The 22,324-nt window shown below is 42.2% G+C and overlaps 1 long non-coding RNA gene across 1 annotated transcript in view; it reads left to right on the top strand.

The window, feature by feature from the left end:
- Positions 1-6,987: 6,987 nt before the first annotated feature.
- LOC124804673 overlaps positions 6,988-22,324 on the top strand; it is a 60,788-nt gene continuing 45,451 nt past the window's right edge. The window contains exon 1 of the long non-coding RNA XR_007017367.1: positions 6,988-7,079. This is a non-coding gene — a long non-coding RNA (uncharacterized LOC124804673). The remainder of the gene's footprint in view (positions 7,080-22,324) is intronic.

Raw genomic sequence — 22,324 nt, 5'->3', positions numbered from 1 at the left:
ACGGGCTTTAATCCTCCCCGTGGATTAGATCCGCGAGTGGCTTGTCTCCCTGTCTCGAAACTTAGCTTGCTGCACGTTAAGCTATACGAGCTGGTCTACTCATCGGATTATCTTCTTTTTCTGTTTTAGTATCAAGCTAGTAGTTAAAATATTTCTCGCAATGAAACAAAAACAGTTTGAAATAAAATAAAAATCAAATTAAAAACAATACAATAATCTGCCGTTAGATTATTAGCTCATTATTTTTTTTCGTCTGCTTTCTTTTTACATCGTTATTCATTTTGAAATGTGGATAGGGGAACTTTTGCGTTGGAGTTTTTGAAATATATACCGGAATTCTACTGCACTTGCCGATTTCGACTAGTAGGTATGTTTTGAAGTTGTGTCGCGATTCGTATTTTTCTGTGATTGTATACGCTACAAAGTGACCTGACTGATCATGCCTCCAGGCCTGACTGACGTTTCCTCCTGTGATTTTCGAACTTTACTGCCAGAAAGAAAGAGAGAGAGAGAGAGAGAGAGAGAGAGAGAGAGAGAAGTGCACTCAGCTTGGTCGTCAGGTAAGGAAGGCAAGTTCGGATTAAGGAAGGAAATAGGCCGAATCCTTTTCCAAGAAATTATACTGGCATGCGTCTCAAGCGATGTAGGGGAAACCACGGGTAACCTAAATTTGAATGGCCAGTTGGGGAAGTGAATTGGAATGTGTCCACGGGGAGATCAACTTTATTTGTTGATTGTTTTGACCTAAGAGACTCTTCGTTCTCCAGTGGCTCATACGAAATCATTTGTCTGGTAGCTTATCCATATTACCTTTTGACTGTACTGCACCAAGAATAGCTGCACACCACAGCAGACACCTCCAATATGGAAAGTGCGTCGTAGTTATACAACTGATCCACGGTACTATGAGTTGACACGAAAACTTACTAAGCGAGCATCAGTAAAACAACGCAGCTGCCGTAGATTACAGAACATATCATTAGAGAGTTAACTGCGTAGAGAAGTTGCCCAAAATATAACCACCATGGCCGGCCGCTGTGGTCGAGCTGATCTAGGCGCTTCAGTCCGGAACCGCGCTGCTGCTACGGTCGCAGGTTCGAATCCGGCCTCGAGCATGGAGGTGTGTGATATCCTTAGATTAGTTAGGTTTAAGTAGTTCTAAGTCTTTGGGAGTGATGACCTCAGATGTTAAGTCCCATAGTGCTTAGATCCATTTGAACCATTTGACCACCATGATCATGACATAGTGTATAGCTACGCAATATGCACTGTCTTACATTCTCAACAGTTACAAGTAACCTAATATGTGTCACTAATTACTTACTAGTAACCCTGCCAGAAAGAAAACTCAAGACAGGGCACATTTGACATCTGACAGCGAAGAGGGCATTTACCAGTGCATTATAAATGCGACACACATGTCGTGTTAAACCAACCTCCATAGGCGAATGGTCAGCGTCGCTGCCTTTGGTACGAAAGGTATCACCTCAGGGTTTTCTGAGGTAGGGATGTCTTGAACGTATCCAGTCAACTTCGCGAGGCCAAATGAGAAAGTGGTTGAAATAAAGAAGTATCGTCGTCACTAGTATTCACCTGGAAAGATTAGCACAGGTCAGCAGTCAGCCGCCTAAGGCCTAGTCTGTGAACGGTATTTACCATTCAACACACCGCATTATGCCTTCTTTGCACAGATGTGCAGATTGCAGAACGGATTGCAGAACAAAGGTAATTGCGGCAACAAACCAAATGAATTACACTGTAAAAGACCACCGCAGTGGTATGGTTATTGGTTTCAGAACATGGAGCAAACAACGCTGCTCAACTGCTGAAAGTTTCTCGCTAGATGTCGAAATGACCCAATTCTTGACACTACTACAATTGGAAAACGGTCCAAACAGTTCTAGTAAGGATCTCCAGCGTCGAAACACCAATATGATAGCTCATTAACGCACTTTTGCTGTCAAAGGAGTGACCTAACACCGCAAAATTGAAGTTCTGTGGCATCGTTGGATGGCAGTTCCAGGCATGGGTTCCCACCTTTAATTCTTTTTCCAAAACACCCTCTAAAACCCTTCGAAGTTTGTCGGTATCGCTTTGATACACCCAGTGTAACTGAAGGGCAAAAGAGTGCTCTGTAACTGTTACAATCAAAACTATATCTGAGAGAACATCGTAGAGATGTTATTTTCTGAAGTCAATTTGTTGATTAAACGAATGTTCTGGTTTATTGTTATTGCGACTGTAAATCTGATTCGTGAAATCATGGTACCAAAAGACCGGATATTTGCTCATTGGAAGTCTAATCATAACAGGATTGTAAATGACATGCAGCAGCTATCTTTCCATGAAACCCATTTCCCACAATTTTTGCAGACTTGTACTTCGACTGATCGTGCCGACATGTCCGTACCACATTTTAGTTTATACCCCATTCTAGTTTATATGGGGTATAAATTGGATTGCCGGCCAGGGTGGCCAAGCGGTTCTAGGCGCTACAGTCTGGAACCGCGCGACCACTACGGTCGCAGGTCCTTAGGACATCACACACATCCATGCGCGAGGCGGAATTCGAACCTGCGGCCGTAGCGGTCGCGCAGTTCCAGACTGAAGCGCCTAGAACCTTTCTTCCATAAATAGGACAGCTGTTAACTGAAATGCAGAAATACTCGTCTTCGAGAAAATAATTAGTTTTTTCCGCAAACTAATATATATTGTATGACTTATTAAAGCCCTTCTTGGGAAAACCAAAACTCTTGGTAGTCAAATTTAAAACTCTTCTTCGAGGAAATAAAACTCTTCTTCAAAAGAAATTAAGTTCTTCACTAAAAAAATTAAGTGTTCTTCGTAAAAATCACAGCTGTTCTTCGACAAAAAAAGAACTCTTCTTGAAAAATGAATACTTCTTCGCAACAACTAAAACTCAACTTCCGAGAAAATTAGACTGTTCTTGAGAAAGAAAACTAAAAATTTCTCGAATAAAAAACTTTCCTTCAAAGAAAACTAGACTGTTCTTCGGAAAAAACTACAAATGAAAACTCTTGTTTGGAAAAATTTAAATGTTTTTTTCGAAAAAAAAATGATAACTCTTCTCACAAGGATCAAACCTTTTCTTCAGAAAAACGTGAAAAAAATTCTAATTTGGAAAGAACTAACAGCGAGAGCACATAGCAATCGTTTTTTCTTATTTATTACACTGTATTTATGGTACGTGAAGTGCAGAACTCAAATATCAACCAACGAAAGCAGTTCGATGCAACTCTCAAAAATTCTTGAGGAAATTGACTTTGCAGATTTTCGAGCGCCTTTGATTTCCCAAATCAAGGTCCAATTTTCAAAGGTATATGTGGTTTACTGGTAGAAAGTTTGCTTGTGATGTGGGCAGTCTGGGTTCGATTTCCGGGTGATGCAAACTTTTAAACTAAGGTACATGTTCTACAAGCATTTTCTCACAAAGATGCAAAAAGGCGTACCGATAGCGTTCCAGACTGGTAATCGCTGGTTCGAGCTGATTTCGATCTTTTTTTTTGTTTGTTTTTCATTCAGGTGAATTACATGCATAAAAGGTCATGTCTCGGACGACTGACTCACTTACTGACTCATCATCTAACAGCCCAACTTGAAATTTGAAGACGCTGCCAATCTCACGGTGAAGGCGTCGTTTAAGAAGGAGTTTTTCGAAATAGAATATGAAATATTTTATTTTTGGAAAATGTCGTTATTAAGGTAATTTCGAAGGTAGACTACGAAAATTGGTATTTGGTTTCTCGGTCAGAAATAAATACATGTTTTAGCATTTTGGGAAATTTAACCTTTATGGGGGTAAAATAGTGGGTGAAATTTTGTTTGAAAATAAATCATTATTAAATAACTACTAAATCAGTTTTAAATCTACATCTGTAAAAACTGGTATTTGACTTCTTGGTTAGAAATAAAAAAAAGTCTGAGTATTTTCGGAAATTCAACCCCCTAAGGGACCTAAATAGGGTACGAAATGCTTCATGAAATATTTCGTTATGGATGTATTTTCAAAGCTAGAACTATGAAAATTTGCATGTGGTTCCTTGGTTAGAAATAAAAAATACGTTTATCACTGTTTTTGGAAATATGAGATGAAAGGCTTTTTGAAAATATATCTCTATTAATGCAGTTATGAAGAGAGAACTACGAATATTGGTACTTGGTTTTTCAGTCAGCAGTAAAAAGATACTTGTTTCAGCCTTTTTGGAAATTCAGCCATTAAAGGGTAAAATAGTGGGTAAAAGTTTTTTTTGGAAATAAACCATTATTAAAGAATTACTAAAGCATTTTAAAGCTGCATCTATGAAAGTTTTTATATGACGTCTCAGTTAGAAACAAAAAAAAAAAAAGAAATACGTGGTTCACTGTTTTCGGAAATTAAATTCAGCTGCCTAAGGTAATGAAGAATGGGAGGAAAAGTTGTATGAAATTATTTCATTATGAAAGCAATTTCAGTGCTAAATCTATGAAAATTTGTGTTTGGTTTCTCTATTAGAAATGTACAAAAAACTTGTGTCATTATTTTTGGAAATTCGACCCCTTAGGGGGTGAAATATGGGGTGCATATTTTTCAGAAAAATGACGTTAGCTAAAAAAGGTAAGTGGACGAAAACCGGTATTTCACTTCTCGGTTAAGGAAAAGAAGATGTTGCAATTTGTGAAAAACGTAAAAAATGGATTAAAGAGAAACGAAAAAGCACTGTGCATTCCATGTAGTCTACCCGGGCGAAGCAGAGGGCGATAAGCTAGTGTAGATACGAAATTTATCAAATGCGTGGTAATTGTTACGTATCTAATTGTAATTTTGCATGAAAAATTCCCATCTTCTTATTTCTGATTACGCATCGCGCACAAAAATGTTCTTTTCTCTGGAAATATAAATTCTTAATTATTGATCTTTTATGACAAATTGTTAACAAAGATTGTTTAAATTAAAAAAGGATTAAAATTAAATTTATTTATCTTTATATATTTTACACTCCTCCGAAATGCTGTTAGAACACGCACTTTTGTTTAAAAATTTAGAGAAGTCAGGAATCGAACCCACGGCACGCACAGGACAAGCGAGGCTCTTCGATAGCTAGACCTTGACTAGCGGAATTAATGAGTGTCGGAAAACTTGAAAGTAGATCTTCTCAACAATTAGAATTGTATCGGACTGCTTTGGGTGAATTTAACGTACCATATACACAGCTGCCTAATACCATGTAGGGCCCCCGCAAGCACGCAGAAATGCCGCGACACGACCTGGCATGGACTCCAATAATATCTGAAGTAGTGCTGGAGGGGAATTACACCATGAATCCTGCTCGGCTGCCCATATATCCGCAGGATTACGGGAGGGTGGATATCTCTTATGAAAAACACGTTTCAAGGCATCCCAGATGCGCTCAGCAATGTCCACATCTGGAGCGTTTGGAAGGCATCGGAAATGTTTGAACTCAGAAGAGTGGTCCTGGAGCCACTGTGTAGCAATCCTGAACGTGTGGGGTGTCACATAGTCCTGCTGGAATTGCCCAGGTCGTCAGAATATACAATTGACATGAACGGATGTAGGTGATCAGGCAGAATGTTTACGTACGTGTCACCTGTCCAGTCGTATCTAGACATATCAGGGGCCCCATATCAGTCCAACTGCACACGCCCCACTTTACTACAGAGCCTCCATCAGCTTGAACAGTCCCCTGTTGAGGTGCAGAGTCCATGGATTCATGATGTTGTCTCCATACCCGTACACGCAAGTACGCTCGATACAATTTGAAACGAGACTCGTCCGACCAGGCAACATGTTTTGAGTTATCAACAGTCCAATGTCGGTGTTGACGGGCCCAGGCGAGGCGTGAAGCTTTGTGTCGTGCAATCATTAAGCGTACACGAGTGGGCCTTCGGCTCTGGAAGCCTATATCGATGATGTTTCGCTAAATGGTTCACACGCTAATACGTGTTGGTGGCGCAGCATTGAAATCTGGGGTAATTTGAGGAAGACTTGCACTACTGTCTAGTTTAAGGATTCTCTTCAGTCGTTGTTGGTCCCGTTCTCGCACGATCATTTTCCGGCCACAGCGATGTCGGAGATTTGATGTTTTACCGGATTCCTGTTATTTACGGTATACTCATGTAATGGTCGTACGGGTAAATCCCCACTTCCTCGGTATGGTTCAAATGGCTCTGAGCACTATGGGACTCAACTGCTGTGGTCATCAGTCCCCTAGAACTTAGAACTACTTAAACCTAACTAACCTAAGGACAGCACACAACACCCAGCCATCACGAGGCAGAGAAAATCCCTGACCCCGCCGGGAATCGAACCCGGGAACCCGGGCGTGGGAAGCGAGAACGCTACCGCACGACCACGAGATGCGGGCACTTCCTCGGTATCTCGGAGATGCTGTGTCCTATTGCTCGCGGCGGCGATTACAACACTACGTTCAAACTCACTTAAAGCTTGATAACTTGTCATTGTAGCAGCAGTAGCTGATGTGACAAGTACGCCAGACACTTGTTGTGTTATATAGGCGTTGCCGACTGCAGCGGCGTACTCTGCCTGTTTACATGTCTCTGTATTTGAATAGGATGCCTTCACCAGTTTCTTTGTAAATCCAATAACCGAATGATTTCGTTGTAAAAATTGAAGTGAGATCAAAGTGAAAACTGTTCGTGTGAGCAGAGTAGGATTGGAAAATATTCTGCAGCGGGCTTTCGGAACGAGCATTATGTTTCTGACTTGCCTGAATCAGGAGCGTGTTGTGAGCGCGCGCCCCGCGCTGTGTCTGCAGTACCCTGCGCCGGGGCTGTCGCGCACGCCGGACTGCGAGCTGGCGGCGCCGCTGGCGGAGACCGGCCGCGGCCCCGGCGTCGCGGGCCCCTCGTCGTCGTGCTCAGGCGGCGGCTCGCGCGCCCCGGGCTCCCTGCCGCCGGGCTGCGCGCTCAGCCACGGCGCGCGCGCCCTGCTCATCCGCCTGCTGGAGCCGGAGCCGCGCGCACGCCTGCGCTCGCTGCTCGCCCTCCAGCAGCAGCCCTTCTTCAAGGACTTCTCCTTCCTCGACGCCAGATCCAAGAAGGTACACCGAGCACCACCTCACTCTGTTTACTGGCGATCACATTTTTCTTATATTCATTATTTTCTTAACATTTTCACAGTCAAATACGCACCAGCTTACCGTAAGTAAGACAAAGGAACGTATTTTCGTGACACATGTAATTTCCTGATATTTTTTTGCTAACTCTCTGCGATCACACCTGTTGGAGCTGCAACGTAACCCCTATCACAAAATTACGAGGGACATTTCATAAATAATGCACACTATTTTTTTTTACTTCGACTTTTTTGTCAATAACTCTTTAGAGTCCTTCAGTATAGTCTCACTGCTTCTCTATGACTGAATCCCAACGTCTCGGAAGTTCTACACTACTGGCCATTAAAATTGCTACACCACGAAGATGACGTGCTACAGATGCGAAATTTAACCGACAGGAAGAAGATGCTGCGATATGCAAATGATTAGCTTTTCAGAGCATTCACACAAGGTTGGCGCCGGTGGCGACACCTACCACCTGCTGACATGAGGAGAGTTTCCAACCGAGTCCTCACACACAAACAGCAGTTGACCGGCGTTGCCTGATGAAACGTTGTTGTGATGCCTCGTGTAAGGAGGAGAAATACGTACCATCACGTTTCCGACTTTGATAAAGGTCGGATTGTAGCCTATCCCGATTGCGGATTATCGTAGCGAGACATTGCTGCTCGCGTTGGTCGAGTTCCAATGACTGTTAGCAGAATATGGAATCTGTGGGTTCAGGAGGGTAATACGGAACGCCGTGCTGGATCCCAATGGCCTCGTATCACTAGCAGTCAAGATGACAGGCATCTTATCCGCATGGCTGTAACAGGTCGTGCAGCCACGTCTCGATCCCCGACTCAACATATGGGGACGTTTGCAAGACAACAACCATCTGCACGAACAGTTCGACGACGTTTGCAGCAGCAAGGACTATCAGCTGGGAGACCATGGCTGCGGTTACCCTTAACGCTGCATCACAGACAGGAGCGCCTGCGATGGTGTACTCGACGACGAACCTAGGTACACGAATGGCAAAACGTCATTTTTTCGGATGAATCCAGGTTCTGTTTACACCATGATGATGGTTCAAATGGTTCAAATAGCTCTGAGCACTATTGGACTTAACATCTATGGTCATCAGTCCCCTAGAACTTAGAACTACTTCAACCTAACTAACCTAAGGACATCACACAACACCCAGTCATCACGAGGCAGTGAAAATCCCTGACCCCGCTGGGTATCGAACCCGGGAACCCGGGCGCGGGAAGCGAGAACGCTACCGCACGACCACGAGCTGCGGACGTGATGATGGTCTCATCCGTGTTTGGCGACGTCGCTGTGAACGCACATTGGAAGCGTGTATTCGTCATCGCCATACTGGCGTATCACCCGGCGGTATGGTATGGGGTGCCATTGGTTACACGTCTCGGTCACCTCTTGTTCGCAATTACGGCACTTTGAACAGTGGACGTTACATTTCAGATGTGTTAAGACCCGCGGCTCTACCCTTCATTCGATCCCTGCGAAACCCTACATTTCAGCAGGATAATGCACGACCGCATGTTGCAGGTACTGTACGGGCCTTTCTGGATACAGAAAATGTTCGACTGCTGCCCTGGCCAGCACATTCTCCAGATCTCTCACCAATTCAAAACGTCTGGTCAATGGTGGCCGAGCAACTGGCTCGTCACAATACGGCAGTCACTACTCTTGATGAACTGTGGTATCGTGTTGAAGCTGCATGTGCAGCTGTACCTATGCACGCCATCCAAGCTCTTTTTGACTCAATGCCCACGCGTATCAAGACCGTTATTACGGTCAGAGGTGGTTGTTCTGGGTACTGATTTCTCTGGATCTATGCACCCAAATTGCGTGATAATGTAACCACATGTCAGCTCTATTATAATGTATTTGTCCAATGAATACCCGTTTATCGTCTGCATTTCTTCTTGGTGTAGCAATTTTAATGGCCAGTATTGTATTATTCCATCCAGGACACCATTTGTCTGCATCTGTCGAATCTCTCTCGTGACGGTCGTAGAAAGCTTTTCCAGTGAAATATATCGACGCCCACTCGTAGGCTTTTTTCCATTTCGAGAACAAGTCGACGTCTGGTGGACTCATGTCTTGGCTGTAGGGAGGATGTAGCAACACTTCCCATCCGTTTCCGCTCAGTTTTTGGGCTACAACATTCCGATATGTGGGCGAGAATTGTCGTCGAGAATGAGTGGCCCAGCCTCGAGCTACTGAGGTCGGGTTTTGCGCATTTTTTCTGTGTAGGTATTGCACGAAGTTACGATAATACATAGCTGTGACACTTGTTCCACACGGGACTCTGTCATAATTTTATTTATTTATTTACACGTCAAGTTGCATAGGACCAAATTGAGGAGCAAATCTCCAAGGTCATGGGAGGTGTTAGTATATCAAATAACAATATAAATGTAATTACAGATAAAAACAAAGTGTTTATAAACCCGAAAAATTCAGTCCATAAGTTTAAGTAAACGCAATCAACAATACAACAAGAATCAGCTTAATTTATCAAGGAACTCTTCGACAGAAAAGAAGGAGTGTTCTATGGGGAAACTCTTCGGTTTCGATTTGAAAGCGCGTGGGTTACTGCTAAGATTTTTGAATTCTTATGGCAGCTTATTGAAAATGGATGCAGCAGTATCCTGCACACCTTTCTGCACAAGAGTTAAGGAAGTCCAATCCAAATGCAGATTTGATATATGCAGGGTATTAACTAAGTAAAAGTTGCCTATTCTTGGGAATAAGCCAATGTTGTTAACAAGAAATGACAGTAAGGAATATATGTAATGGGAGACCAATGTCAAAATACCCATACTCGTGAAAGGGGTCGACAAAATGTTCCTGAACTTATACAACTTATTGCCCGAACCGGGCGTTTCTGAGTCAAAATTATTATTTAAGAATCGGAAGAGTTACCCCAAAATATAATACCATATGACATAAGCGAATGAAAATAAGAAAAGTAGACTAATTTGTGTGTCGAACGATAACTTACTTCAGATACCTTTCGAATAGTAAAAATGTCAGCATTAACTCTTTCAACAAGATTCTGAACGTGGGCTTTCCTCGACAGTTTACTATCCATCTGAACACCTAGAAAGTTGAACTGTTTACTTTCACTAATCATATGCCCATTTTGTGAAATTAAAACGTCGGGTTTTATTGAATTACGCGTTAGAAAATGTAAAAAGTAAGTCTTACTGTGATTTAGAGTTAGTTTATTTTCTACAAGCTATGAACTTATGTCATCAATTGCACTGTTTGAAACCGAGTCAGTGTTGCACACAACATCCTTTACTACCGTGCTAGTGTCGTCAGCGAACAGGAATATTTTAGAGTTACCATTAATACTAGAGGGCATATCATTTATATAAACAAGGAACAGGAGTGGCCCCAACACTGATCCCTGGGGCACCCCATACTTGACTGTACCCCACTCAGACCTCACATCACAGCTTTCTCAACATTGTAAATAATGACCTTTTGCTGTCTGGTGCTAAAATAAGAAGTGAACCAATTGTGAGCCACTCCCCGTATTCCACAATGGTCCAACTTCTGGTGCAATATTTTGTGATCAACACTATCAGATGCCTTAGTTAAATCAAAAATGTGCCTAGCGTTCGAAACCTTTTGTTTAACCCATCCAGTACCTCACAGTGAAAAGAGAATATAGCATTTTCAGTTGTTAAACGACTTCTCAAGCCGAACTGTACATTTGGTAGCAAATTGTGTGATATAAAATGATCTATTATCCTTACATGCACAGCCTTTTCAATAACTTCAGCAAACACTAATGGCATATAAATAGGTCTAAAATTGTCTACAATATCCCTTCCTCTCTTTTTATAAAGCAGCTTTACTACTGAGTACGTTAATCGTTCTGGAAACTGACCATTCCTAAAGGAAAAATTACAAATATGGCTAAATACTGTGCAGCACAGTACTTTAATATTCTGCTAGGCGCTCCATCATAACTATGAAAGTGCTTAGTCTTCAGTGATTTAATTATTGACTCAATCTGCCCCTGATCTGTATCACAGAGGAGTATTTCAGACATCAATCTCGGAGAGGCGTTTGCCAAGAAAATTATTTGATTCCTTCTAGAAACTAAATTTTTATTTAATTCATTAGTAATGCTCAGAAAATGATTGTTAAATACTGTACATGTATCTGATTTATCAGTAACAGAAATATTTTTACTACGAACTGACTATATCGTCGACCTTGTGCTGCTGACCAGACACTTCCTTCACAACTGACCATATGGTTTTAATTTTATCCTGTGAAATAGGTATTCTATTTGCGCACCACGTACTCTTTGCCTTTTAAGCACATTACAATACTGTTTGTAATGGGCAACTGTAGCTTGATTGTGACTACTTCTAACATTTTGATATAAATCCCGCTTTGTTCTACATGATACCCTTATCACACTAGTGAGCCACTCGGTACTACTAGTATCCCGTTTAGAACGTTATAATCGAAAGCAACTCTCAAAGAAAATAAGACGTGTTAAGGAAAATATTATGTTTGTCTTCTATATTATCAGCACTATAAACATCCTGCCACTCTTGTTCCTTGATGAGTATTGAAAACCTCTCTATTGCCGTTGGATTAACTTTCCTATATAGTTTGTAATTATATGTGACTTTTTTTGAGTACAAAAGCTTTTAGTGGTAAAATTTGTGCATCATGGTCTGAAAGGCCATTCACCCTTTTACTAACAGAACGCCCCTCTAGTAAGGAAGAATTAATAAAAATATTGTCTATAGCTCCGCTACTGTTCTGTAGTTGGAAAAAACACTGTCTGCATCAGGTCATATGAATTTAGGAAATCTACCAACATCCTTTCTTTTACAATCATATACAAAATTAATATTGAAATCACCACATATAACTAATTTCTGGTACTTCCTATAAAGTGAATGAAGAACCCTCTCTAACTTAAGCAGAAATGTTCTGAAGTCAGTGTTAGGGGACCTTTAAACAACAAAAATTAGAATTTTAGTTTCATTAAATTCAACGGCCCCTGCACAACATTCAAGTATTTGTTCAATGCAGTGCCGTGATACGTCTTTGGACTCAAATGGAATATTGTTTTTTACGTACATGGCCACTCCGCCACTCTCCAACGAACTCCTTGAAAAACAAGCAGATAATCTGTACCATGGTAAAGGAAGCCTCTTAATTGTCAAACTATTTAAGTGGTGCCCCGATATACCGATATTTTCAGAGTCAATATCCATAAGCAGTTCATTAACTTTGTATCTAATACCTCTTATATTTTCATGAAATATGCTAATTCCTTGGAAACATTACGTCCTCTGAAGGTGAGCCCCTAGTTAGAGGGACTTCCTTTAAGCAGGTATATCTATCAGTTGACTTCAATCAAAAAAGGTGCACCTCTAGCACCAACAACTGCAGGAATTTTTCCATGAGTGATCCCACCAGCACCCACTACACTGTCACCTATAAGCTTTGCCAGCCTCCCCTTCCCACAGCCGTTTATGTGCAGGCAATGCCTAGTGAAACACGATCTACTGATAGACTCGACTGACACCACTGAAATGTGACCCATGCCCTCTGCCATCAGCGCCCTCTCCAGCCCCATGTTAACGCGCCTAACAGCCGCATTAAGATGAGGCCGATCATGACGCTGAACCAGTTGCACGAAATGCACATTAGTGCCACCAGTTTGAGTAGCTATCTTTATCAGGTCACCACCAACATCATATTCCCCGTCCCTATCAAGACTGTTCCCTGCTCCAACCAATATCACTACCTGATCTTCCTTCGAAAATTTCGTACATAACTCCCCTATGCTGTCAGTCAACTGAGCCAACCCTGCACTATGCCTCACAATGCTGGTGACCTGGCACTCACTCCCCAACACTTCTTGCAACTGCTGGCCCACACCTCTACCGTGCGAACTACCTAGCAGCAGAACCTTCCTTCTTCTTTCTGTTAGACTTTGCAGCTGCCCTAGGCCTCCCAACAGCTGAGGACTGCTGCATGTTCCCTACGTCTACAGCTACAAGAGGCTCCTCTTCACTCATCTCGGACAGTTGGTCAAATCTATTGCATATACGCAAAGTATAGCCGTTTGAATATCTCCTCCTCCTAGCTGCCTTCTTGCCAACTGCCAGTTCCCATTCCCCACCACCCTTCACCCTCCTCAACCTATCTAGTTCCTCCTCTGCGCGTTGTAACAGCATCTGAAAGGCACAGATTTTACACTCCTGCTCCTCTATCAACTTATTTCTACTACAGATTCTACATTCCCAGGAGAGGATCTCGCTAGACTGCCCACTGGCTTACCCACTACATTTTCCCCCAATGAAAATACTTTGAACAAATCCCACACTGTAACCCACTACTCACAAACCTACGACAGAGCGCACACTTCTCACTCATGGTAAAATTTTACGGTTACTGATAAAAAAAAAAAACTGTACGTCTACGTTACCCAAGTTCAGTTATACAAGCAGAACTATTTATGGAACTAACAATAGTGATCTCGAAATTCTCTGTCTACTAAGAAAGCAACTACTTGTATTAATACTACTACACCACAGCTAATACCAATACCAAGAAAACTTCACAAAATTATTAGCTAAAACCAAAAATTCAAGCGGCCACTGGAATACTCAACGAGGTTAAAACACTGAATGAAAATTTTACTGAAATATTTCACTAGAAACAATAAGAAACGTCAGCTGAAAACTAAATCACGAAATTTATTAAACGACTTCAACGCACTGAAAGCTCTAAAAAACACAGCAAGCGAACGTTTCCAAAAGTTTATTGAATCGTCATTTCGCCACAGACATCACGAAACACCACCGAAAACTATTAAATGTAATAACAATATAACAGTGCACAAATAAATTTTTCAGTACTTGGCTTTATAACCGCTACAGCTGCAACTGCACGCCGCAAAATGTAATTCCTTGGTGATCATAAGCAGAAATCATAATTTGCTTGAGCTTTGTTTGACCACAGGAAAATTTTTTTGGACTTGCAGAACCTGAAGCTTTCTACTTATTGGACTGTGATTTCAACTCCGGTTCAAAGTTTCTAATCCACGTGTTATCAGTAGCGACAATTTGACACAAGAAGCCTCGACCTTCAGAGTCAAATCGCTGTTTGAGCAGGGTTCCTATGCCCCGGCATTTCTGCTTGTCTTCGGCAGTCAAACAGTGAGGGACCCATCTTGCAGAAATGTTTCTGTTCTTTTAGCCATTTGTCAGAATACTGATGTTGGGGGGATTCCCGTGGCTTCAGAGAGTTCCTCATAAGTCTCACTGCGATCTCCTTCGCCGGCCGGAGTGGCCGAGCGGTTCTAGGCGCTACAGTCTGGAACCGCGCGACCGCGACGGTCGCAGGTTCGAATCCTGCCTCGGGCATGGATGTGTGTGATGTCCTTAGGTTAGTTAGGTTTAAGTAGTTCTAAGTTCTAGGAAACTGATGACCTCAGAAGTTAAGTCCCATAGTGCTCAGAGCCATTTGAACCATATTTTTGCGATCTCCTTCAAGAGCATCTACATCTACATCCATACTCCGCAAGCCACCTGACGGTGTGTGGCGGAGGGTACCTTGAGTACCTCTATCGGTTCTCCCTTCTATTCCAGTCTGGTATTGTTCGTGGAAAGAAGGATTGTCGGTATGCCTCTGTGTGGGCTCTAATCTCTCTGATTTTATCCTCATGGTCTCTTCGCGAGATATACGTAGGAGAGAGCAATGTACTGCTTGACTCCTCGGTGAAGGTATGTTCTCGAAACTTCAACATAAGCCCGTACCGAGATACTGAGCGTCTCTCCTGCAGAGTCTTCCACTGGAGTTTATCTATCATCTCCGTAACGCTTGCGCGATTACTAAATGATCCTGTAACGAAGCGCGCTGCTCTCCGTTGGATCTTCTCTATCTCTTCTATAAACCCTATCTGGTACAGATCCCAGTATTCAAGCAGTGGGCGAACAAGCGTACTGTAACCTAATTCCTTTGTTTTCGGATTGCATTTCCTTAGGATTCTTCCAATGAATCTGAGTCTGGCATCTGCTTTACCGATGATCGACTTTATATGATCATTCCATTTTAAATCACTCTTAATGCATACTCCCAGATAATTTATGGTATTAACTGCTTCCAGTTGCTGACCTGCTATATTGTAGCTAAATGATAAGGGATCTTTCTTTCTGTGTATTCGCAGATCATTACACTTGTCTACATTGGGATTCAATTGCCATTCCCTGCACCATCCGCCAATTCGCTGCAGATCCTCCTGCATTTTAGTACAATTTTCCATTATTACAACCTCTCGATGTACCACAGCATCATCCGCAAAAAGCGTCAGTGGACTTCCGATGTCATCCACAAGGTCATTTATGTATATTGTGAATAGCAACGGTCCTACGACACTCCCCTGCGGCACACCTGAAATCACTCTTACTTCGGAAGACTTCTCTCCATTGAGAATGACATGCTGCGTTCTGTTATCTAGGAACTCTTCAATCCAACCACACAATTTGTCTGATAGTCCATATGCTCTTACTTTGCTCATTAAACGACTGTGGGGAACTGTATCGAACGCCTTGCGGAAGTCAAGAAACACGGCATCTACCTGGGAACCCGTGTCTATGGCCGTCTGAGTCTCGTGGACGAATAGCGCGAGCTGGGTTTCACACGACCGTCTTTTTCGAAACCCATGCTGATTCCTGCAGAGTAGATTTCTAGTCTCCAGAAAAGTCATTATACTCGAACATAATACGTGTTCCAATATTCTACAACTGATCGACGTTAGAGATATAGATCCATAGTTCTGCACATCTGTTCGACGTCCCTTCCTGAAAACGGGGATGACCTCTGCCCTTTTCCAATCCTTTGGAACGCTACGCTCTTCTAGAGACCTACGGTACACCGCTGCAATAAGGGGGGCAAGTTTCTTCGCGTACTCTGTGTAAAATCGAACTGGTATCCCATCAGGTCCAGCGGCCTTTCCTCTTTTGAGCGATTTTAATTGTTTCTCTATCCCTCTGTCGTCTATTTCGATATCTACCATTTTGTCATCTGTGCGACAATCTAGAGAAGGAACTACAGTGCAGTTTTCCTCTGTGAAACAGCTTTGGAAAAAGACATTTAGTATTTCGGTCTTTAGTCTGTCATCCTCTTGTTTCAGTACCATTTTGGTCACAGAGTGTCTGGACATTTTGTTTTGATCCACCTACCGCTTTGACATAAGACCAAAATTTCTTAGGATTTTCTGCCAAGCCAGTACATAGAACTTTGCTTTCGAATTCATTGAACGCCTCTCGCATAGCCCTCCTCACATTACATTTCGCTTCGCGTAATTTTTGTTTATCTGCAAGGATTTGGCTATGTTTATGTTGCTGTGAAGTTCCCTTTGCTTCCGCAGCAGTTTTCTAACTCGGTTGTTGTACCACGGTGGCTCTTTCCATATCTTACGATCTTGCTTGGCACATACTCATCTAACGCATATTGTACGATGGTTTTGAACTTTGTCCACTTATCCTCAACACTATCTGTACTTGAGACAAAACTTTTGTTTTCAGCCATCAGGATCTCTGAAATCTGCTTTTTGTCACTTTTCCTGAAGAGAAAAATCTTCCTAGCTTTTTTAATATTTCTATTTACGGCTGAAATCATCGATGCAGTAACCGCTTTATGATCGCTGATTCCCTGTTCTGCATTAACTGTTTCAAATAGTTCGGGTCTGTTTGTCAAATGGTTCAAATGGCTCTGAGCACTATGGGACTTAACAGCTGTGGTCATCAGTCCCCTAGAACTTAGAACTACTTAAACCTAACTAACCTTAGGACATCACACACATCCATGCCCGATGCAGGATTCGAACCTGCGACCGTAGCAGTCGCACGGTTCCGGACTGCGCGCCTAGAACCGCGAGACCACCGCGGCCGGCGGTCTGTTTGTCACTAGAAGGTCTAATATGTTATCGCCACGAGTCGGTTCTCTGTTTAACTGCTCAAGGTAGTTTTCAGATAAAGCGCAAGTTTCACACTTCGTTCAGCTGTTGCCGTTTTTGGCCCTCTTGGTCTTGATTGTGGTCTATTCTCGCACGACCACAACTAAAACGATTAACTCAACGTGAAACTATAATTCATCACAATAAAATGAAACTATAATTCATCTCAAACTTCACTTAACGGGAGGGGCGAGGAGGAGAGTAATGTTTAACGTCCGTCGACAACTAGGTCAGCAGAGACGGAGCACTAGCTCGGATTATGGAAGCATGGGGAAGGAAATCGGCCGCACCCTTTCAAAGGAACCATATCAACACTTGCCTGAACCGATTTGGGGAAACCGCGGACGACATAAATCACGATGGCTGGACGCGGGTTTGAATCGTCGTCCTCGCGAAGCCGAGTACAGTGTGCTTATCACTGCGCCACCTCGCTCGGTTTCACTTAACGTCCTGTGGATATCTGTCGCGGTTTTGCAACGTAAAATTTCGATCTTCATGTACGTCCTCTGGCCCTCAACAGTCACAGTATTGCAGGATCCATGTCTACCTCTCGCCAATTTTATATTAGAGCGCACAGTGAAAAAACAAGAACACGTGCTTCTTCCTCAAGTCCCGAACTACATCTGACATATTTTTATTGTTGCTGCATCAAACAGTTCGCACTAAAGCCAGCCTGTGCGTTATTTATGAAATGTCCTTCGTTCCTACCAATGTATGGGCTACTTAATCATCATTTAAATTCCACTCGTACTATTGTTTGTTTATTTATTTGTAACACTACATCTATGTACATTATGTGTTTATGTGTGTGTGTGTGTGTGTGTGTGTGTGTGTGTGTGTGTGTGTGTGTGGAGTGTAATGTTTGTGTTGGATAATGATGATGATGATGAAGATGAAGACGATGACGATGACGATGACAAAGACAACGAAGAGAGAAGGGTAGGTTGAAACCCAGTGCCAGCACATAGCCTACTTCTCGCAAATAGCACAAGGGTGCCACCAACCTTAACATCCCCATCCAATGGATGGATCATTATCAACAGTGTCACATAGCGTCACTACATAAGCTGTGGTATTTAAACAGAACACTGGCACAAAGTCTGATGATCGGAACTTTATGCACTACCTCTCCTCCCTCTGCAGGCCAAATACTGACTGTGAAAATATTTCCCACCACCAGGGTTCGAACTCTCCACTTGCAACATAGAAATTATTACATCTCTGTTTGTGGTTGATCCTGCTAACATAAAAAGTGAGCCACTGCTGTATTCAACCAACGCAGCACAGCTGTGTCGCAGGTTCTCTAAGTGCCGAAACACTGTGGGGTACAATCTACATGGATACTTCTCACAGATACTCTGAAAATCACATTTAAGTGCCTGGCACAGGTTATAGAATCATTTGACTATAGACAATAGTTACCACAAAAGACCACTAGAGTATACCGCTAGTCATGGCAGTAAGTTCAGATGTGAACTAATACTGTGATACAACAAATATTAGAAAACATGCTATTAAAAATGAGACAGCCCTTAACACTTGTAAATTAAACTACATTACAATAAGTGACACTTCAGAAGTCTTATCACACTCATTAAATGACATGATGACTTGTTGCTAGTGATCCGAATTTGAACCAAACAAAGCTTGCGTGTCTGATCGAGACTTGACTAGGCGTAAAGAGACGTAAAACATAGACGTGTCCAGCAGTATCAATTTACAAGGCCGAATGTTCGAACCCGCTAATAAATAACGATACGTTTAGCACCACAGCGGGAACCCCATGAAGCTTATATTGCACCTGCGAAGTAACCACGAAAGGTATGTAATAAAGTGCAACGCACAAGTGTGAAACGTCATGAAGTAAAGTTTTGTTGATGGAAGGGAGTTGAACCCAGTACCTATATGAAGCACAATCAAATGTCAGATTTTAAACATGTTCACCAATAGCGTGATACTGGAACCTGAAACGACGATACAAATTATTTTTGCCGGACAGGGATTCGAACCTGGCACTTTTCACTACTGTCTTATAGCTACAAATAGGCATTAATTAGTTATTGTTTCTTCATAGTAGCGAGATGTGCACATGTTCGGCTCGAGGTAACGCGACGAATAGTTCTGTGGTGCATGGGGCTCCAACCCTACACATATCATCGTTGTTGACACCACACGAAGAGGTGTCAACTATCAAATTCCCTCTCACTAATAGTTAACAACGTGCCGTTTGTAGATACCTGGAGTCATCGTGAAGAAACAACTAAATAGTGGGACAATTATTCAGGTAGTGAAGGGAGACGAAAATTTATTAGTCATGGGTGACTGGAATTCGAGAGTAGGAAAAGGGAGAAAAGGAATCATAGTAGGTGAATATGGATTGGGGCTAAGAAATGAAAGAGGAAGCCGCCTGGTAGAATTTTGCGCAGAGCAGAACTGAATCATAGCTAACACTTGGTTCAAGAATCATGAAAGAAGGTTGTATACATGAAATAACCCTGGAGATACTAAAAGGTATCAGATAGATTATATAATGGTAAGAGAGAGATTTAGGAACCAGGTTATTAATTGTAAGACATTTCCAGGGGCAGATGTGGACTGTGACCACAATCTATTGATTATGAACTGTAAATTAAAACTGAAGAAACTGCAAAAAGGTGGGAATTTAAGGAGATGGGACCTAGATAAACTGAAAGAACCAGAGGTTGTACAGAGTTTCAGGGAGAGCATAAGTGAACAAGTGACAGGTATGAGGGAAAGAAATACAGTAGAAGAAGAATGGGTAGCTTTGAGGGATGAAATAGTGAAGGCAGCAGAGGATCAAATAGGTACAAAGACGAGGGCTAGTAGGAACCCTTGGGTAACAGAAGAAATATTGAATTTAATTGATGAAAGGAGAAAATATAAAAATGCAGTGAATGAAGCAGGCAAAACGGAATACAAACGTCTCAAAAATGAGATCGACAGGAAGTGCAAAATGGCTAAGCAGGGATGGCTAGAGGACAAATGTAAGGATGCAGAGGCTTATCTCACTGGGGGTAAGATAGATACTGCCTACAGGAAAATTAAAGAGACTTTGGAGAAAAGAGAACCACTTGCATGAATATCAAGAGCTTTGATGGAAACCCAGTTCTAAGCAAACAAGGGAAAGCAGAAAGGTGGAAGGAGTATATAGTGGGTCTATACAAGGGCGATGTTCTTGAGGACAATATTATGGAAATGGAAGAGGATGTAGATGAAGATGAAATGGGAGATATGATATTGCGCGAAGAGTTTGACAGAGCACTGAAAGACCTGAGTCGAAACAAGGCCCCCGGAGTAGACAACATTCCAGTAGACCTACTGACAGCCTTGGGAGAGCCAGTCCTGACAAAACTCTACCATCTGGTGAGCAAGATGTATGAGACAGGCGAAATACCCTCAGACTTCAAGAAGAATATAATAATTCCAATCCCAAAGAAAGTAGGTGTTGACAGATGTGAAAATTACCAAACTATCAGTTTAATAAGTCACAGCTGCAGAATACTAACGCGAATTCTTTATAGACGAATGGAAAAACTAGTAGAAGACGACCTCGGGGAAGATCAGTTTGGATTTCGTAGAAATGTTGGAATACGTGAGGCAATACTGACCCTACGACTTATCTTAGAGGGAAGATTAAGGAAAGGCAAACCTACGTTTCTAGCATTTGTAGACTTCGAGAAAGCTTTCGACAATGTTGATTGGAATACTCCCTTTCAAATTCTGAAGGTGGCAGGGGTAAAATACAGGGAGCGAAAGGCTATTTACAATTTATACAGAAAGAAGATGGCAGTTATAAGAGTCGAGGGGTATGAAAGGGAAGCAGTGGTTGGGAAGGGAGTGAAACAGGGTTGTAGCCTATTCCCGATGTTATTCAATCTGTATATTGAGCAAGCAATAAACGAAACAAAAGAAATGTTCGGAGTTGGTATTAAAATCCATGGAGAAGAAATTAAATCTTTGAGGTTCGCCGATGACATTGTAATTCTGTCAGAGATAGCAAAGGACTTGGAAGAGCAGCTGAACGGAATGGACAGTGTCTTGAAAGGAGGATATAAGATGAACATCAACAAGAGCAAAACGAGGATAATGGAATGTAGTCGAATTAAGTCGGGTGATGCTGAGGGAATTAGATTTGGAAATGAGACACTTAAAGTAGTAAAGGAGTTTTGCTACTTGGGGAGCAAAATAACTGATGATGGTCGAAGTAGAGAGGATATAAAATGTAGACTGGCAATGGCAAGGAAAGCGTTTCTGAAGAAGAAAAATTTGCTGACATCGAGTATAGATTTAAATATCAGAAAGTTATTTTTGAAAGTATTTGTATGGAGTGTAGCCATGTATGGATGTGAAACGTGGACGATAAATAGTTTAGACAAGAAGAGAATAGAAGCTTTCGAAATGTGGTGCTACAGAAGAATGCTGAAGATTAGATGGGTAGATCATATAACTAATGAGGAGGTACTGAATAGAATTGGGGAGAAGAGGAGCTTGTGGCAAAACTTGACTAGAAGAAGGGATCGGTTGGTAGGACATGTTCTAAGACATCGAGGGATCACCAATTTAGTATTGGTGGACAGCGTGGAGGGTAAAAGTCGTAGAGGGAGACCAAAAGATGAATACACTAAGCAGATTCAGAAGGATGTAGGTTGCAGTAGGTACTGGGAGATGAAGAAGCTTGCACAGGATAGTTTAGCATGGGGAGTTGCATCAAACCAGTCTCAGGACTGAAGACCACAACAACAACATCATCTCGAAGGATTCAAATCCAGAGAAATATTGGAATCGCAGCTCGAATCCCAGTCCAGTGCCAATAATTTCAATATCTCAATGTCGCTTTAAATAAGAAAGGCAAGTCCTATGACCTTATATGAGGATTGGTCCGCGAACTAAAATAACATTACTAGTGTAAGAAAGCTTACTAGAGACAGAGTTTCTGCAAACAGCGACTTCCGCCTCTGACAGCCATAACTAATGCAAATCTATTGCAGCCAGTAGCGAATGGACGTGTTTAATGTTGATTTGGAACCATAGCACAGTCTTGTGGCAGTTAAAAACTGGTATCCCCATGGGAATTGAACGTACACCTTAGCCGTTACAAGGTCGCCTCAGTCTAACGTTCCGCACTGTGAAGATATATTTTCGGCACCATTTTGTTATTCGCTCTGCTTATCTAAAGAGTTTACTATAC

This window comes from Schistocerca piceifrons, chromosome 1 (genome assembly GCF_021461385.2).
Source record: "Schistocerca piceifrons isolate TAMUIC-IGC-003096 chromosome 1, iqSchPice1.1, whole genome shotgun sequence".
NCBI lineage: Eukaryota > Metazoa > Arthropoda > Insecta > Orthoptera > Acrididae > Schistocerca > Schistocerca piceifrons.
This window is presented reverse-complemented; position numbering and strand designations above follow the sequence as displayed.